Source organism: Mustela erminea, chromosome 13 (assembly GCF_009829155.1).
Source record: "Mustela erminea isolate mMusErm1 chromosome 13, mMusErm1.Pri, whole genome shotgun sequence".
Taxonomy (NCBI): Eukaryota; Metazoa; Chordata; class Mammalia; order Carnivora; family Mustelidae; genus Mustela; species Mustela erminea.
The window spans coordinates 69,209,737-69,228,521 of record NC_045626.1 but is presented as its reverse complement, the minus strand read 5'-3'; the positions used below and the strand labels follow the sequence as shown (position 1 = coordinate 69,228,521).

Here is an 18,785-nt window from a genome sequence, read left to right as displayed (position 1 = left end):
GCTGCATGATCAGTCCAAGCGAGCCTCTGATGTCACTCCCTCGCGGCGTGGGGAGCGCGGGGAGCCTCGGGAAACCCCTGTCCCGGTACCCCGCCAGCGTGTGCTCTCCGGACTCGCATCTGGCGCGGGGCATTTTGGAGAGAGGGCTGTGGCTAGAGACCCATCCGTCTAATTAACCCCTGCAAAAAGGAAACAAAATATAATCCAGAGCTTTCTGGAAATAAGGGGCGGGAAGAGGAGGTACCTGTTTAATCCACCCACCTATCCTTCCCTCCCCAGAGTTGGCTTGGGACACTGGCAGAATTGCTGCTCTGTCCACAAGAACCTCGTCCTGCCCCCCCTCCCCGCCCCCACCACCGTGGGGGCAGCTGTGCTCAGTGCATGACCCAACCAACTACTCTTTGCCCTTTGAACAAGCTGTGACAGATCAGGAGATTCAGTGTAAGTGGCCGCCTGGGTTTAAGCAAGGACCTGCCTTGAGGGTGCACCCCCAGGCGGTGGTCTCGACAAGGGGCTGGACAAGGGGGCTAGGCAGGCATGCGCCTAAGAGCCTTCCTTCCTCAGCAGCTGTTGTTAAGGTTGAAATCTTGCAAACCGTTTAAGTTTCTGCCTGCAATTCCTGATGCTTGAAATTTGCATTATTGGAGATTTTGCATGAGTGAAACTTGCAGTTTACCTTATTGTTTCTGTTAGAGTTTGAGACTCTGGGGAACAAATAGGATTCTTCGACTCTGTAGACCTAGAAGATACAGATGCAGTTAAATTTGCTTAACACGAAATTCATTAGAAAGAGCTCCTTTTAGGAATTAACTCCCTCTGATCTGTAACAAGCCTTGTAATTAATTTTGCTGACTGGTCACACTAACGGCTTCATGAGGCCTGGTGTAGGGCAGACATCTTCCAAGTTGTGAACTCCAGGCCTCAGCCCTGGAGTCAGGTTTAATCATGCATGTCCTCCTGAAAACACCATCTGAAGTCTCAGGGTGTTTGTAATTTCAAACATTTGAGATTTCTTTTCGTGGGAGCTGATCCTGTGGTCCTGTCTTGAGAATGCTTTACAGAAACCGACAGTGAATTTTATATAAAGTATGTCTTCTGGTTTTAGATTGATTTTTATTTCCAAGTTTAATTTTAGATGGAGAGCCCTTTCTAATGCGATTATGCTCTTAATGAAAAGTCTAAATGTTCCTGTTAACGTTTTTTGCCGAATTTATTCAGAGGGTGAATTTTGGAGTTAATCTGAAAAGAAGAAAAGAATGTATGGTTAGGTGTTAATTTTTCTTCTATTGGCCTGCCTGATGATTTTCTTGGTTGCCATTCTCTAGAACATTTGCTGCTGGCAGGTAGCATTGGGCCTGGTATCCACTTGCTTTCTGCTTGGTTGTGAGAGGATGCTCATTTGGCGGGGCAAGGTTTTATTTATGTATTAGAGAGAGAGAGAGAGAGTACGTGCGTGCCAGAGCAGGGAGGGGCAGAGGGAGAGGGAGAAAGAATCTGAAGCAGGCTCCCCACGGAGCGCAGAGCTTATCATGGGGCTCGATTCCACAACCATGAAATTAAGACCTGAGCCGAAACAAAGAGTCAGATGCCTAACCGACTGAGCCATCAAGACACTCCGAGTGTTCATTTTTGTCCGGAAGTTCAAACCTCTGCACCTCAGGGCTGATGACATAGTAACCTCTTTGATTACTAGACCTCTCCAGGCTAGGCGTTCTGTCTTACCCTTCTTGTGACTGTTCCACTCTCCACAATGGGTTCTGGGGACGAGGAGCTGAGGATATTGTGAGGGGTGGTGGGCATGGTGCTTAGCACAGGGCCTGGAGCAGTGGGTGCCTTCTCCCACAGCCCAGGAGCTGGCACCACAGTCAAGAGCAGCCACGGTTCAGCCCCAGTGTCAGATGTCCCGGAGGCAGACTGCGGAGGGTGTCCCCTCTGGTGCCCCACGAGGCCAAACAGAACATTTCTGCGGGCACGATGATTCTGGCCAGCTACAAAGAGCAGAGTGAGGAAAGCCGAGATGAGGCCTTCGGGAGGACTGGTGAGCAGGTTGTTCTGGGAGGGGGGTGCCTCGAGGGCCCTCACATTATGGGTGTGGCAGGCATGGCCACGGGGTTCTCCTCCCCAACTTGTAGACAAGGTGAGACTGACTGTCTCGTTTCTGACACATTGAAAGGTATTGCAATGAGAGGCCACTCCAGACCCATTTCCCCTTAGAAAAGGGTTCTAGTGAAATCATGCAAGTCGAAGAGCCAGCTGGCACGCAGCCTACTCTGGGGACTGGGGGCCGAGGTCTAGGCGGTGATCATGTAGGTGACAGGACAACGTCTGAACTGCGGAAGTTCCTCACGGGCTGTTCCTCCACAGCGAGTGGGCTTCCCCCAGAGGATCCAGGGTGCTGGTGGGCCTGAGTACCTATCCTGCCTTTGCCGCTGGGTTGTGTCACCATGGGCATGTCCCTATCCCTCTGTGGGCCTCGGTGGTTCCCACCTTGGTACATGACAGAGGAGGAGTGAGTTGCGAAGGGCTGGTGTCTGTCTTGCTCTCAGGCCCTGGCATGTGAAGAAGAGCCCTGGGGAATCCTTGACACGAGGCCCCTCCTCCTTGGGGAATGGCCTGTTCAAACCACATCCCCAACGCTTGCCTGAACTTCAGCTAGCTTCTTCGCCTTTTTGATGGGCAATTTTCTTGTCTAAAAGATGCTGCAAAACCTACTTACCTGGCAAGGAGGCTGGGAGGTCAAAATGAGATAATATGTCTCCATGCCTACTAATCAATCAGTCTGTGCTTCAAACAGGGCTGGGACCCCACAGATGGGGAAATGCCCATTCAGGGTCGTTTGTAAGCTCTACCGAATCAGATGTTGGTTTGTGCGTATGCACGCGTGTATACAGTTGTATATAGGACTTGGACATGTTTTCAGAATGCAAAGTTCTGAAAGAGCACAAAATAGGGACCCGCTGCCCTGGCAAGGTAGACTCACTAGAGGTCCGAGCCAGGTGACCCTGCCCACGGCACTGCTGAGGTCACTGCTTTCCCATTTGCGGCTCCCTTGCGTACCCATGAGCCAGCTTCCGTGTCTTGAGACCAGCTCTGATGGGCCTGTTTCTGATGGAAACAGGAGGGGACCGGGAACAAGAGCCATCAAGGTCAGGTGTGTGGAACCAAGCAGGTTATTAGGTGTCTCTGCTCAGGCTCCCAGCGGACTCGGTGGCACGCACACTCCAGCTTCTGTGTGGCTATGATATGAACGCCTGGGTCTCTGGTTTTGTGGAGGGGTGTTTGTTGGTTTGTTTGTTTTTTACATCTTTGAGGCCTAGGACAGGTACCATTCTCAGAGAAGGGGCTTCATGGAACATCAGCTGAGAATTGCTGTCAGATGTGGTGTCCTTCAGAAAGTCACAGGTGGGATTCTTCTGTGTTCATTTTGGGGCTTGTCAACTTGTCCGATCTTGTGTTCCCCTGCGTTGTGTTCCTAGGTGTCTGCTGGGTCCTTGGGAAGAAGGACTGAGGCATGAAGTAAGGGACCAGCTCTCCATTCTGATCACTTTCTGTGTAGGTGCAGAATGGCCCCCCAGTGCAGTGCCCCAAGATTAGCATCCGTGACCTCACTGGGCATGACCTCACTGCTCACCCAATCTAACCTCACACTCTGCTCTGCCCACTCAGCTGAATGTCCTTGCTCATCCCTCACATGTTAATCAAACTCATCCTTTGATGTCCCGTGCCCATCCCAGTTCCTCTTGAAGTTTCCCCAAACCCCTCAAGGCTTGAGGTAACTTCTCCCCTTAGACCTCTTCTGGGCCTCCCTTCTGCAGTGGACCTGGATTGTCGAGTGCAAGCCTTGCCCTCCTCAGAGGCTGTAAGCACCCAGAGGTGAAGCCTGGGTTTGTGTGTGATGTGCCCCCCACTCCCAAGCACGTAGCACTTTTGCCAATTGCTGTTCCATAAGCAACGAACTCTCTCGATTCAAGATTGAAGCAGCAGGTGGAATCAGTCCTTCTCTCTCCCTTCTAGTGCCACTATGTATGGCAGGTGGCTCCCCTGGAAAAACTAGGAAGCTCAGAGATGTGAGCAGGGGGAACATAAGAGATCATAAAGAACTTCCTGGAGGAGGTGACGGCCAGATGGGTGTTGGAGGATGGGTGGACAGGAGGAGGCTGGGGAAAGGCAGGTGCTCACTTAGGTTTGAGTGAAGTGAGACAGGTGAGAGGTGGAGGAAGGCCTCACTGATGGGTTGGCTCTCAAAGGACAGGTGGGCAGGAAAGGCTGTGAGCTCTGCTGGCTCTGGAGGAGGAGTATGGCTTCTAGAAAGGAGGTTTTAGGGCAGCACTGACCCCATTTCTGTCCTCTCTGGGAAGGACATCTGGCCTCATGAGTGTCACCATTACTTGGTGCGATGCATGGGAGCAGGACATTCTCTCATAGATGTTACTTTGGGGGAGCCTCTATCTGCATGCCCATGGGATAGGGGCAGTGAGCAATCTGTATGAGAGCCCCCCCCTGCCTGGCACATGGTAGCTACTCATCATTATTACTATTACTTTTGGGGGCTTAACGTCAGGGGGAATGTGAACTCTCAGTACACACAAGGGGGCTTAATCAGTGGTAGCAAATAAGATGATTATTGTATCATTGTATTGTATCATTCTACAGGTGGGGAAACTGAGGCTAAAGGACTTTCCCCAGATCACAGGCTTAAGCAGGACTCAGAGCCTGCACAGTCTGAGTGCCGGCACATACCAACATGTCTGTGGATGGAGGAGAGTCAAGGGGCAGGGGAAGGCCAACAAAGGAGCGGTATAGACTGAGAATCTGTGGGACTCTGAACAAGGCTGGCCTGAGGAGAAGCCACAGTGGGTGAGGCTGGGGGCTCAAGCAGTTAGTTAATGGTTAAGACAAGACAGAAGAATTTGTCTTTTCTATGGAGCAGAAAATCTGGCTGGCTGTTCACTCTGTGCTAAGGACTGTCCCAGTAGCTGTGTGGGGCACACCGTGTCCACAGCCAGGTGACAGAAATCCAGCCCGAAGGGACTAGGCATGGTGGAGCCTGGCTCGAATCTTTCTGATCTGCCACACCTGTTCCTTAGGGAGGGAATGGACAAGGGGCATGGCCCTGGTTGGCCAGACTCAGAACACAGGAGGTCATGCCCTGTAGAGAATATCTGAGAATAATCACACAGCCTGAGGCTCTCAGGAGCCCATGAGCTCTGAGGAAAGAGGATGTCAGGGGACAGTGAGGTGAAATGTAGGTAGGCAGGGAGCCCTGCATAGAGGGCCCGCTGTGGGCAGGCAGCTAAGGGGTGGGTTTTAGATGGGCGGCAGGCAGGGGCACCCCAGGTGGAGAGAGCAACACTTTGGGGGCACTGCGGAGGGCTGCACATGGGGGAGCGTGTGGGTGTCATTGTGTGCGGGAGGGGGAAGCAGGCCATCGGGTCAGGTGGGGAGAGTGGAGAGCTGAAGGCAGGAGGTGGGAAGGAGAGGGGAGGAAGGTGGGCGGAGCAGGCTTTCCGCAGTGGTTCTGATTGGCTGTGGGGAGGCCCGCGTCCACCAATGGGCTTCCTGCCTGTGCCGGCTCTGAGCCCCCGGGTGGCAAGTGGACCGCTGTGCTGGATTTGAGGACTGAGAGAGGACAGAGAGTCATGAACAGAAGTGACCTCTATTTGGAGGACAGGAGAGAATAGCAGCTGCCTGGCGCTCATGGCTGCACCCTCGAATAGCAGCATGTCAGTGAAGCGAGTATTGGCAACATGGAAGCGACAAGGCTGTGACAGGCCCTGAGCTGCCCCAGCCAGGGTTCTGGTGCCACTGGTGGCCCCAGGAGGCCTGGAGAATGTAGTGGGCTCTCTAGGGAGCTAGTTCACTGATTGTTCACAGGTTGGTGTGCAGAGCCGCAGTGAGTCCGCTTTAGAAAAGGGCACCCCTTCCTCAAGACCTTTTACTTACACTGATCCTGAACCTGCTGTAAATAGTAAGTTTGTTAGAGCAACACTCTTTGCTTTCATCTGCTGTTATAATAAAAACAAATCTACGGTGGCCCTTGCGAAAGGTGCTGCCTGTGCTCGTGCAGTGGGTAACCTGCCCAACCAGATGCAACAGTCCTATTAATATAAACACATACTAGGAGCAACGATTGGCTGTCCGTGAGGATTATACAGTGATCTCTGTTGCCTCTAGGCAAAGAGAGAAAGAGGGCTGCCTGGGTGCCACTCCAAGAGAGGTGACTGCTGGGGGCAGTCCTACAGCAAGTGGCACTGCCCTCTGCAGAAACAAGTTGTTCCTCTGCTGCCTGGTTTTCCTGTAAAGTGCCAATAAGCTCAGACTGGCTGATCAAATAGATGAACATTATGAATAAAGATGAAGTCATGGGCTCCAGGCTGCCAAAGATAAAATTTCCCTTTTTTAAAAAAAAAATATTTTATTTATTTATTTGACAGACAGAGATCACAAGTAGGCAGAGAGGCAGTCAGAGAGAGAGAGGGGAAAGCAGGCTCCCTGCTGAGCAGAGAGCCCAATGTGGGGCTCGATCCCAGGACCCTGGGATCATGACCTGAGCTGAAGGCAGAGGTTTTAACCTACTGAGCCACCCAGGTGCCCCAAAGATAAAATTTCCTTTTATGTCCTGCTTGCCTCTGACATTTGTGCAGAATAATAACACCTGACGCACAACTTCATTAATCAGAGCTGCGCAGGCTTGATGAGTGGTGAGGTCAAAGAAGGCCACGGACTGGGGGGCAGGGGGATTCCCCACATGGGCAGCTCTTTGGTGTGTCCATGTCCTCAAGGCCATAGGCAGGAGCTGGTTAGTGGACAAATGTTTTCCCTGAGAGGCTAGAACGGACAGTCCTCAAAGCCCCCTGGGTCCCACCCTCTGCCCAGGGTATTTTTATGTCAGAAGCAGTGCAGTTTGGCCAGAGGGGGGTGCCTCTGGAGAGCGTGAATCTTGGCTCATTGACCATTTGGCAGCTGCCCTTCTGCCTAATGAAGTACTGCCCCCACAAACCCACTCCTCACTTCCCCCTAAAACACACACCCACACGCGCACACCCACACGCATACACTTTGTTCTTGGCCAAACTAAGCTTCATCTCGGCCCAGCCTCTGCACCCTGCCCGTTCATTATTTTTAAGGGTTGCTTACCATTTAAGGTAACAGTTCCAGATGTTCAAGATCCTGGTGTTTCCATAACTCCATTACCCCTCACGCCCCTGTTTTCAGGTCTCTATTTTTAGCCAGTGTTTTTCCTTTATGTGAACATCCGTTTTGCATCACTGAGAGACCAAAAAAAAAAAAGTACCATTTTCACGTGGCTGTTACATCATAAACACTTTCCCACGTTACCACAGGCTTAATATGCATCTGTTGAATGGCTGTGGAACGCCTTTTCCTTCTGTTAGGCATTTTGCTTCTTCCCAGATTGTCACTGGAGCCAAACTGCTGCCTGAGCATCTTTGGCATGTAAAATTTTTCTTTGGTGTGTCTTTCCCGGGACAAATTCCCAGGAGTGTGATAGCTGAGCTAGAGAATATGAAGGCTTCCCTTTGGCGCTCCATGGCCCTCGGCCGTAGTGTTCTGGTCCGTGACGCTCACAGGGCTGAGTGTGGGCATCTGCTTCTCTCCCACCTGCCCTACACTAGCCTTCCATTATTCTGAGGATTATTTTTTCTTTTTCTTTTTCTTTTTTTTTAAGGATTTTATTTATTTATTTGACAGGCAGAGATCACAAGCAGGCAGAGAGAGAGGAAGAAGCAGGCTCCCTACTGAGCAGAGAGCCTGATGCAGGGCTCGATCCCAGGACTCCGGGATCATGACCTGAGCCGAAGGCCGAGGCTTAACCCACTGAGCCACCCAGGTGCCCTCTGAGGAGTATTTTTTAACCAGGCATAAAATTGGGCCTCATTAGTGTTTTCAGTTACACGTGACTAACCAGAAAGGATGAACCCTCCTCCAACCGGCCACTTTGGTTATTATTTGGTGACCCTTCTGTGGGTCATCTGCTACACCTTTTCCTGCCCTCGTGTGGAAACCCAAAGGGAAGCATGAGGAATGTTGTTGTTTATGCTGGACGTGGCTGGAACCCAAGCCAGACAGGACTTCCTTGGACCCTGGCACTGCCCTCCTTTGCTCAGTGGACGAGGTTCTGAGAAATGGTCCTTGGAACTGTCCTTCCCAAGCACGATCTGCTGCATAAGCTGTAGGGACCCCTTATTTAAAAATTATTAAGAGTTTCAGGAGGGAGACAGCTGAACATCAAACCAAGCCTGGGGTCCTTCTGACTTAGGGGACTGTGTGCCTGCACAGGTCCCGTGCCTGTGACCCCTCTCCCCCTGGGAAGTGGCTTCCCTGCTGTGCTGAATCCACCCTTCAGCTTCCCCAGGGCTCATTCCAGATGCAGAGGTTCCAGATCCAGATGTGGATGGGCTTCTGAATGGAACCCCGCTCCCGCTGCCCTTGACTGACAGTAGCCAATAGCTGTGCGCCCTCCCAGAGAGCTGCTGAAAATCAGTAGCTAGTTGTACCTGCCAGGCTGCCTCCCTGATCCCCGTCCCGGGGGTCCTCCACCAAACAGCAGAGTTTCCAGAGGTGAAGGGGCAGAGGGGAGGGAGTGTTAACTTCACAGGGGGCTCTGAAACATGGTGGTGTTCTGAGTGGAACAAATGGATTTCCACAGAAAGAGGGTGTGTGAGCCCTGGTGTGTGTTCTGAGTAGTGACATTCTGCAGGGGACTTGGGGGGCAACTTCTGGAATGCACCTCCTGCATTCTCCTCATGAATTACATAGAGTTTGGAGCTTGTGGGGGATTTACCCAACCCCTGTGGTACAGACGAGGAAACTGAGGCCTGGAGACACACAGTTGGCACAGTCGGGAATCCACGGAGCTAGCCATCCACTGCTAGATAGAGATCAGAGGATGCAGTACCAAACCATTGCCATTTGGCTGTTAAAATAATTTTTGACTTATTTTCCAGATTACAAAGATAATTCATGCCCAGTGTAGAAAATTTAGGCACTTAGAAGAAAATAAAAAGTATCTTTAATTCTGTTGCATAGAGATAATCACAAATAATTTTAATCAGATTGTGTGCATCTTTTGGACTTGTTTTTTCTCTTTCAACATTATGTTTCTAAGATTTAATTACATTGTTGGGTATTGTGATGTGTATTCTTGCAATTCTGATGACCCTAAAATGGTATTTTTGTGTGATCTTAACTGGCATTATCTTGATATCAAAATAGTGTGAGGGTTTTATTGGGGAGTATATATTTCTTCTTATGTGAAACGCACTTTTCTGTTGATGGTTTGTCTTTATGAATTGGTAGCTCCTTATATGACCTGGATGCTTAGCATCAGTGATAAGCTTTTAGTCTATATTTTTATATCATTTTGTTTATGATGTCTTCTGATGAATACACTTTTAAATAGCTTTATTGAAATATTCATATACCATACAAGTCACTCATAGAAAGTGTATAATTCAATTTTTTAGTATAGTCACAAGTATGCAACCATCATCATAATCTAATTGTGGAATATTTTTGTCCCTCCTAAAGGAAATCATAGTAGTCATTTCCTATCCTTCCTCCCTCTACCAACCCTAAGCAACCACTGACCTACTTTTCATCTCTCTAGATTTGCTTATCCTGGATATGACAGATAGATGTCATATATTTTTGGGTCTGCACTTAGCATAATGTTCTAAGATTAATTCATGTTGCATGTATCGGTACTTCGTTCCTTTTTATCACCATATAATATTTCGTTGTGTGGTTATACCACATTTTATCTGTTCATCAAAGTACAGATGATGGGCATTTGTACTAGTTCTCTTTTTTTGACTCTCATGAATGATCCTGCTGTGAATATTGATATATACGTTTCTGTGTGGATGTAAGTTTCCATTTCTACAAGTGGGATTGCTGGGGCACATGGTCATATTGCTAGGTTATACAGTTTAACGTTTAAAGGGACTGCCAAACTGTGTTGCATAGCAACTGTATCATTTTACATTACCACGGACAGCAGTGCCTTGGGGTTGCAATTTCTCCATATCTTTGCCAACACTTGTCACTTTCTGATTATTATTGTTGCCATCTTAGTGGGTGTGAAGTGGTATCTCGTTATGGCTTTGATTTTCATTTTCCTAATGACCAAGAATGTTGGGCATTTCCTCCTGTACTTGCTTTTTGTGTATCTTCTTTGGAGAAATGTCTATTCTAATCCTTTGTCCATGTTTTATTTAAGTTATTTGCCTCTTATTGCTTTGTATGTTCTGGATGTCTTTTATCAGATAAATCATTTGCAAACGTTTCCTCCCATTCTGGGGGTTGTCTTCTCCCCCTCTTAATGGTATCATTTGTAGCACAGAAGTTTTTAATTTTGTTAGTGTCTGGATTATCTATTTTTTTTCTTTTGTCACTTTTGTGCCATATCTAGGAATCCACTGCCTAAACTCATGAGGATGAATTTCTGTCTTTTCTTTTAAGAATTTTATACTTTTAGCTCTTAATGTTTAGGGGTATGATCCATTTTGAGTTAGGTTTTGTGGACGTGAGGAAGGGGTCCGACTTCATTCTTTTAGATGTTTTCCAGCATCATCTATTGAAAACACTATTCTTTTCTTTCTCTTTTTAAAAAGATTTTACTTATTTACTTGAAAGAGAGATAGGCACAAGCAGAGGGAATGGCAGAGGGAGAGGGAGAAGCAGGCGCCCCGCTGAGCAGGGAGCCCCCTGCGGGGCTCCATCCCAAGACCCTGAGATCTTGACCTGAGACAAAAGCAGAAGGTCACTTAATCCAACTGAGCCACCCAGACACCCCGAAAGCACTATTCTTTTCTCTGTTTAATTGTCTTAGCATCCTTATTAAAAATTATCTGGCCCTAAATGTAAGGGCTTGTTTTTGGATTCTCAGTTGTGTCCCACTGATCTATATGTATATCATTATGCCATTACCACACTGTCAATAGATGCTCTTCAATTTAATTTAATTTAATTTTTTAAGACACTCCTTAATTTTAATGTGGTTGAATTTACCAGTCTTATGATAAATTCAGTCTTAGGTTTTTGTCTAGAGATAACATATTTTTCTATATTTTCTTCTTAAAAGTTTAAAATTTTCAGAATGAAGTGTTTAATACATCCAGAACTGATTTCTGGATAGGATATGAAATATGTGGTTAATTTCATTTTTTTTAAAGATTTTATTTATTTATTTGAGAGAGATCACAAGTAGGCAGAGAGGCAGGCAGAGAGAGAGAGAGGAGGAAGCAGGCTCCCTGCTTAGCAGAGAGCCCGATAAGGGGCTCGATTTCAGGACCCTGGGATCATGACTTGAGCCGAAGGCAGAGGCTTTAACCCACTGAGCCACCCAGGCGCCCCTCATTTTTCTTCATATAGTCAATTCTTTGGTCTAGTACTGTTTATTGAGCAGTCCTTTTTTTACCCACTGATCTGCTCTACTACCTTTAACATATGCCTGGGTCTTTTTGGGATGCTCTCTCCTTTCACAGAACAATTTTTCCCTCTTACCAGTACCATGCTGCCTTAAGTACCTTGTAATACATTTTGATATCTTGTTGATCAAGTCTGGCAGCTTATCAGGGTGATGTTATAATTATTCCCATTTTACATATGAGAAAACTGAGTCTCGAGAGGTTACACCCTGGACCATGCTGCTAACAACTGGCAGAACCAGGCTTGTTAGCACTCAAGCAGTTAGGATCACAGCACACACTCTTAGCCTCCGAACTCTGCACACATCAAAAACCATCGCCTGCAAATCACACTTGCTCCACCAACTGAAAGTTTAAGGCTTTATCCCCTTTCTCTTTCTTTGCCTGGCAAAGGGAAAGTAATTAAAATTTAAATATAACAAGATCTGGTTTGTTTGAGGTTTTAATCCTCCCCTGCTTCCCTACTTGAGATATTTCAAGGAAAGCTTTCCAAAGATATTCACCACCGTTTTTATACTTTGGGGCAATTTTCTAGGCAAAGATGCAGGTGTGGTCAAGAGAAAAGTTGTCTGGAATGCAGGTAAGACACAGCAGGACAGGTGACTGGCAGGTAGGACAGAGTGGGCAGCTGAGACAGGAGAGAAACTAGGAACCCCGAGAAGTGGTGTTGACTGGAGTTCTGGGTTGATGTTGGCTGGAGAATGAGGCTTGGGGACATAGTGATCCTTACAGACTGCTGCTTATGTCCCCAGCACCCCACATGGTAGCTGGCACACACAGTCAGCACGTTAAGTGAGTAATGCGATTAAGGAACCGATTCAGCAGATACAAGATGCTATGAGCCGCTGTGCCTCCAAGCTGTCTCATCAGTCAGTCCTTTTGAGCAGTGCAGTGTGCTGGGGATCAGAGGGCCACGTTCTCACCCCGGGCCCACTGTAGGCAGTTTGCCCTTAGCCCCAGTGTGACTGTGGCGTCCTTAAATGTTCCATGGTGGGCGGTAGGGCGGAGATGTGGTCAGGGTGCTGACATTGTCCTGGGTCCTTCCTCTGTAGTCCTCATCTCCTGATGGACGTTTAGGTTATTTTCACTTTTTGGCTACCACGAGTAACAGTACCATGCAGTAAACATTCATACACATATTTTCATGTAGACACGTGCTTTCATTTTTCTTGGGCGTATACCTAGGGTGGGATTGCTGAGTTCTGTAATAACTGCTAAACTGTTTTTTTTAACAGCAGCTGTGCTATTTTAGGATGAAGGGTCCAGTTTTTCTGCATTCTTACCCACACTTACTCTTTTCTTCTTGTGACAACAAATGGTACTGAGCATTTTTTCATGTGGTTATTGGCCATTTCTTCAGAACCTTGTCTGTTCAAAGCCCATTTTTAAAGTTTTATTTTCCTTTATTATTTATTTATTTATTTATTTTAAAATCCCTTGCTTTCCTTTTTTTTTTCCCCCCCCTTAAAGTAGGCTCCACCCCCAGCATGGATTGTGACCATGACATTAAGACCTGAGCCAGGTCAAGAGTCAGACACTTAACTGAGCTACCCAGGTGCCCCTCAAATCCTAATTTTTTAATTAGGTTGTCTTTCATTGGTGGATATTTGAATGTTAAGCCAACCTTGCATTTCCGGAATAAACTTCAGTTATTCAAGATACCTTACCCTTTTTATGTACTGTTGGATTTTATTTGATATTTCTTTTTGAGGATTTTTGTGTCTTTGTTCACGAGGAATATCGGTCTATAGGATATTTGTCATTTGTTTTGTAATGTCTTTTCCTGATTCTGGTATCGGGTAATTCTGGCCTTATAAAATAAACTGGGAAATATTCCCTCCTCTTTAATTTTCCGGCAGAGTCTGGGTAGAATTGATAGCGTTTCATCCTTAAGTGTTTGGTAGAATTTGTTAGCAGATCCTTGTGAGCCCTGAGTTTCCTTAAATACGTTTAACTATAAAATCAATTTCCCTAATACACTATTCAGGTTTTTTTAAATTTATTTTTTACTAACTTGCAGTGGCTTTGTATCTCAAGGATTTATTTCATCTCTAAGTCATTGAATCTGTGGACACAGTTGTTTACAATATTTCCTTCTTATCCTTTAATGTCCGCAGTGATGACCCTCTTTCATTGCTGATATTGCTACTTGGTTATGCCTTTTTTTTTTTTTTTTCTTCCTTGGTCTGGCTAGAAGTGTATAGATTTTACTGATATTTTAAAAGAATCAGATTTTGGTTTTATCAGTATTATCAATTGTTTTTCTTATATGCTCTTTAAAAACACATACATTATGGATACTCTTTAAAAAGTGAACTGAGGGCCGCCTGGGTGGCTCAGTGGGTTAAAGCCTCTGCCTTCAGCTCAGGTCATGATCCCAGGATCCTGGGATCGAGCCCCACATCGGGCTCTCTGCTTGGCAGGGAGCCTGCTTCCTCCTCTCTCTGCCTGCCTCTCTGCCTATTGTGATCTCTGTCTGTCAAATGAATAAATAAAATCTTTAAAAAAAAAAAAGTGAACTGAATAAAAAAAAAAAAGTGAACTGAATCAACTATAATGCCGTTCTGCACCTTGATCTTCTTCATTGACTTCGTCTTCAAGTTTTTTTTCATATCACACAGAAGCTCATGGATTCTTTTAATACCGACATAGTACTGTTATATACATGTATCATAGTTTAATAACCAGTCCCGTCTGAAGAGCATTTAGGGTATTTATAGACTTATTACTCTTGCAAACATCCTGAAATGTACATTTATCTTTTTTTTTTAAGTTTTATTTAAGTACTCTCTATACCCAACCTGGGGCTTGGGCTCACGACCCTGAGATCAACAGTCGTGTGCTCCTCCAATTGAGCCAGCCAGGTGCTCCTGAAATGTACATTTATCACACATCAGTCTCTGGTCACATATCTACACATATCTGCATATCTGTAGAATATATTACTACACTGGGATCAGTAGGTGGTTATCCTTTTTTTTTCTTTTTAAATCAACTTTATTGATGTATAATTTAAGTACAATCAAATGTACTTATTTTAGCCATTCTGTGAGTTTTAACAAATGTATACATGTGTATAACCACTACTTCAAGTAAGATATAAAACATTTTTATTATCCCCAAAAGTTCCCTCATGCTCCTTGGCAGTCAATGCCCTTCACGCCCATCACAACCACTGATCTTCCTGTTTCATTTGTCTAGCATTTTTTAAAAGATTTTATTTATTTATTTGATAGAGAGAGATCACAAGTAGGCAGAGTGACAGGCAGAGAGAGAGAGCGAGAGAGAGAGGAGGAAGCAGGCTCCCCAGCGAGCAGAGGGCCTGATGCGGAGCTCGATCCCAGGACCCTGGGATCATGACCTGAGCCAAAAGCAGATGCTTAATGTCCGAGCCACCCAGGCGCCCCTACTTTCAGTTAATTTTGTGTATGGTATGTTGTCAAGGTTATTTTCTTCTTCCATGTGAATATTCAGTGAATCCTCAAGCACAATTTTCTTTTAAATATGAAGCTTTTCAGGGCACCTGGGTGGCTCAGTGGGTTAAGCCTCTCTGCCTTTGGCTCAGGTCATGAGCTCAGAGTCCTGGGATCAAGCCCCGCATCAGGCTCTCTGCTCAGGAGGGAGCCTGCTTCCCCCTCTCTCTCTGACTGCCTCTCTGCTTACTTGTTATCTCCCTCTCTCTCTCTCTCTCTCTGTCAAATAAATAAATAAAATATTTTTTAAAAATGAAACATTTCCCTCATTGACTTACCTTGACAATTTTGTTAAAAATCAGTTGATCATACATGCATGTGTCTATTTCTAAACTCTATTATATTCCATTATAAATGGAGTAAATGTCTAGTAGGTCATGAAGTCAGGTAGTATAAGTCCACCAGCTTTGTATTCTTCCCAAATGGTTTTGGCTGTTTCTTGTTCTTGTGTTTCTCTTTAAGTTTTAGAATTGGCCTGTCAGTTCCTACAAAAAAAGATCTGCTGGGACGCCTAAGTGGCTCAGTGGGTTAAAGCCTCTGCCTTCGGCTCAGGTCATGGTCTCAGGATCCTGGGATTGAGCCCCACATCGGCCTCTCTGCTTGGCGGCGAGCCTGCTTCCTTCCCTCTCTCTGCCTGCCTCTCTGCCTACTTGTGATCTCTGTCTGTCAAATAAATAAATAAAATCTTAAAAAAAAAATCTGGGATGTTGATTGGAATTGCATTCAATTTATAGGTTCATTTGTGGAGAATTGATATCTTAATGATATTGAAGTTTTTAATTCATGAATGTGAAATTTATTTTTGTTTTCTTTAATTTCTCTAGGCTATGTGTTTTCTTGTACAGATTTTGTTAAATTCGTTGACAATATTTACTGGTTTTGATGTTATTACAAATAGTGTTTTTTAAAATGTTATTTTTCCACCTATTTGTTGCTTGTATTGTAGAAATACAAGTGTGATTTGTATTTATTCTTTTGTTCTGCAACCTTAAGTTCACCTGTTAGTTCTAGTGGCTATTCTTCACATTCCTCGGGATTTCCTGTGTACGTGATTATGTTGTCTGTACTTAAAGGCTTTTTACTTCTTTCTTTCTAACTTGTATGCTTTTGATTTCCTTTTATTTCCTTATTGCACTGGCAAGGACCACTGGTATAATATTGAGTAAGAGTGGTGAGAGCAGACTCTGTTCCTGATCTTAGGGAAAGAAGTTCAACTTTTTGTCATCAAGTATGATGATAACTGTAGGATTTTTATAGATGTCTTATGTGATGATGAGAAAGTTCCGTATTCTTCCAAGTGTCTGGGTTTTTGTCTTGAATAGGTGTTGAATTTTGTCAAATGCTTTTTTTAGTATTTGTTGAGGTGATTATATTTTTTCTTTATGCTATTAATATTAATTTAAAATGTTAAACCTCACATTCCTGAGACAAACCCCACTTGTTCATGATATAGTATCTTTTGTAGCTGAATTTTATTGACTAATGTTTTTGTCAGGGAATTTTGCTTCCATATTCAGGAGGGATCTTGGACTGTAGTTTTCTTGTAATGTCTTTGTCTGCTTTTGGTATGTGTAATACTGGTACCTTCTAAGATGAGGTCATAGTGCCTCGTAAAATAATCGAGACTCCCTCTTCTATTTTTTGACAGAGTTTGTATGCTAATTGTATTATTTCTTCCCTAAATATTTGGTAGAATTCACCAGTGCAGCCATTTGTACCTCAGTTTTCTTTGAGGAAAAGGTTTTTAATTTTAAATTCAGTTTCTTCATAATGGCCTTTTTTTTTTCTTTTTCTTATGTCATTTCTGGTAACTTGTTCTTTCAAAAAATAATCTGTTTCATCAAAGGTGTCAAACTTACCCGCATAATATTTTACATAATATTCTTTTACTATCCCTTTAATGACAAAAGGAGCTATAGTGATTTTTTTTTTTCATTCCTGTTATTGGTAATTTGCATTTTCCTTCTTTCTTGATTATTCTAGCTAGAGGCATATAAATTTCTAGATCATTCCAAAGAAAATCTTTCCAAAACTTTTAATATAAACTTTCCATTGTTATTCTGTTTTCTGTTTCATTGGTTTCTGCTCTTATCTTTACCATTTTATCCCTTCTACTCATTTTGAGTGTAAGTTGCTTTTCTTTTTCTAGTTTCTTAAGGTGGAAGCTTAGATCATCCAAGAATAAATCATCATAAATAGATATTTTAGATCTATCATCATCTTAGATCATCATAAATAGTTCTTTAAAGCCTTTCTTCTTTTGTATAATAAGCATTGAAAGCTATGCATTTCTCTCCAAGCACTGCTTTAGCTGCATCCCACAAATTTGATATGGTGCATTTTCTTCATTACCCATTTCAGAATATTTTCTAATTTCCTGTGTTTTTTTTTAAAGATTATTTATTCATTTGTTGGAGAGAGAGAGAAAGAGAGAGAGAGCGAGTGTACAAGTGGAGGGGGAGGCAGAGAGAGAGGGAGAAGCAGGAGACCCATGTGGGGCTCGATCCCAGGACTCTGGGATAATGACCTGAGTCAAAAGCATGCACTCAACCAACTGAGCCACCCAGGGGCCCCTCCTGTGTGGGTTTTTAATTTGACTCAGCAGTTATTTAGAAGTGTGTGATTTGATTTCCATGTAGTTGGGTATTTTCCAGATACTTTTTTGTTATTGCTTTTTAATTCGTAGCAGTGAGAGAACATACATTTTATAATTTACATTTAGACTTGATTTGTGGCCCAGCATATGCACCAATACAGTACATGTTTCATGTATTGTTGAAAGGAATATGTATCCTGCCATTGTAGTGTGGAGTGTTCTATAAGTTTCCCATTAGGTCAAGTTGACTGATAAAGAATACTTAGAAGATTCACAACCTATAAATCCTTACTCACTTTTATCTAATTCTATCAATTCCTAAGACAGTAGTACTGAAATCTCTAGCTATAATTGTAGGTTTGTCTCTTTCTCATTTCATTTCTGTTTCTGCTTCATGTACTTTAAACTTGCCGTAAGTTGGATTCACATTCAGAAGTTTGTAACATCTTGATGAGCTGATGTCTTGAATTTTCCTTTTTATCTCTGTCCTCAAGCCTCCTTTGGGATGTTGATCTTGTAATTGCTGTTTGCCTGATGTTTCCTTGTCCAATATTGTGCATTTAACCCATTGGTATCATATATTTAAAGTTGTGTTTCTTGTAGAAATGATAGGGTTGGATAGTTTATCTATGCTTCTATATTTAAGGGGGGTCTTTGTAGATATATCATGAGTCTTGCTTTTTTTTTTTCCAGTCCGATAAAGTCTCTGACATTTAATCAGAGTGTCAAGACCATTTTAACTTGTGTAATTATTGATATGGTTGGGTTTAAATCTACCATTTTGCTATTTATTTTGGTCTCATCTATTTTCATGCACCGTTTTTTTCTCCTTGCTTGCCATCTGTGGTATAATTTTTAGTATTTAGTATTCCCATTTTTCCCCTTTATTAATCCATAGCTCTCCATCTCTCTTCTTGGTAGGATCCTCTAGGATTTACATTACACATCGGGAACACATCACAGTCTTCCTTCAAATCCTCACTGATCCAGCTCTAAGAGCATCTAATGATGCTCTTCCATTGTCCCCATCCCCTCTGCTGTATCCTGTTTTACTTTTAAAGATGATATAACCCCTACAATATACTTTTTTTCCTTGCTTGATGCAGTCAGTTATCTCTAAATGAAATTTAAGTGAGAAAACCAACATCTTTTGCATTTATTCACCTATTTATCTCTCTTAGCACCCCTTTGCCGGGATCTGAGTTTCCATTTGGTATCATTTTGTCTCAGGTTGAAGAACTTTACAGTTTTAAGAACTTTTCTTAC

General features: G+C 44.1%; 1 protein-coding gene across 4 annotated transcripts in view; it reads left to right on the top strand.

Annotated features, from left to right (window-relative positions):
- The window catches only part of OSBP2 (oxysterol binding protein 2), a 160,356-nt gene that overhangs the window by 94,790 nt on the left and 46,781 nt on the right, over positions 1–18,785 (top strand). The gene's annotated exons all lie outside the window — the stretch shown is intronic.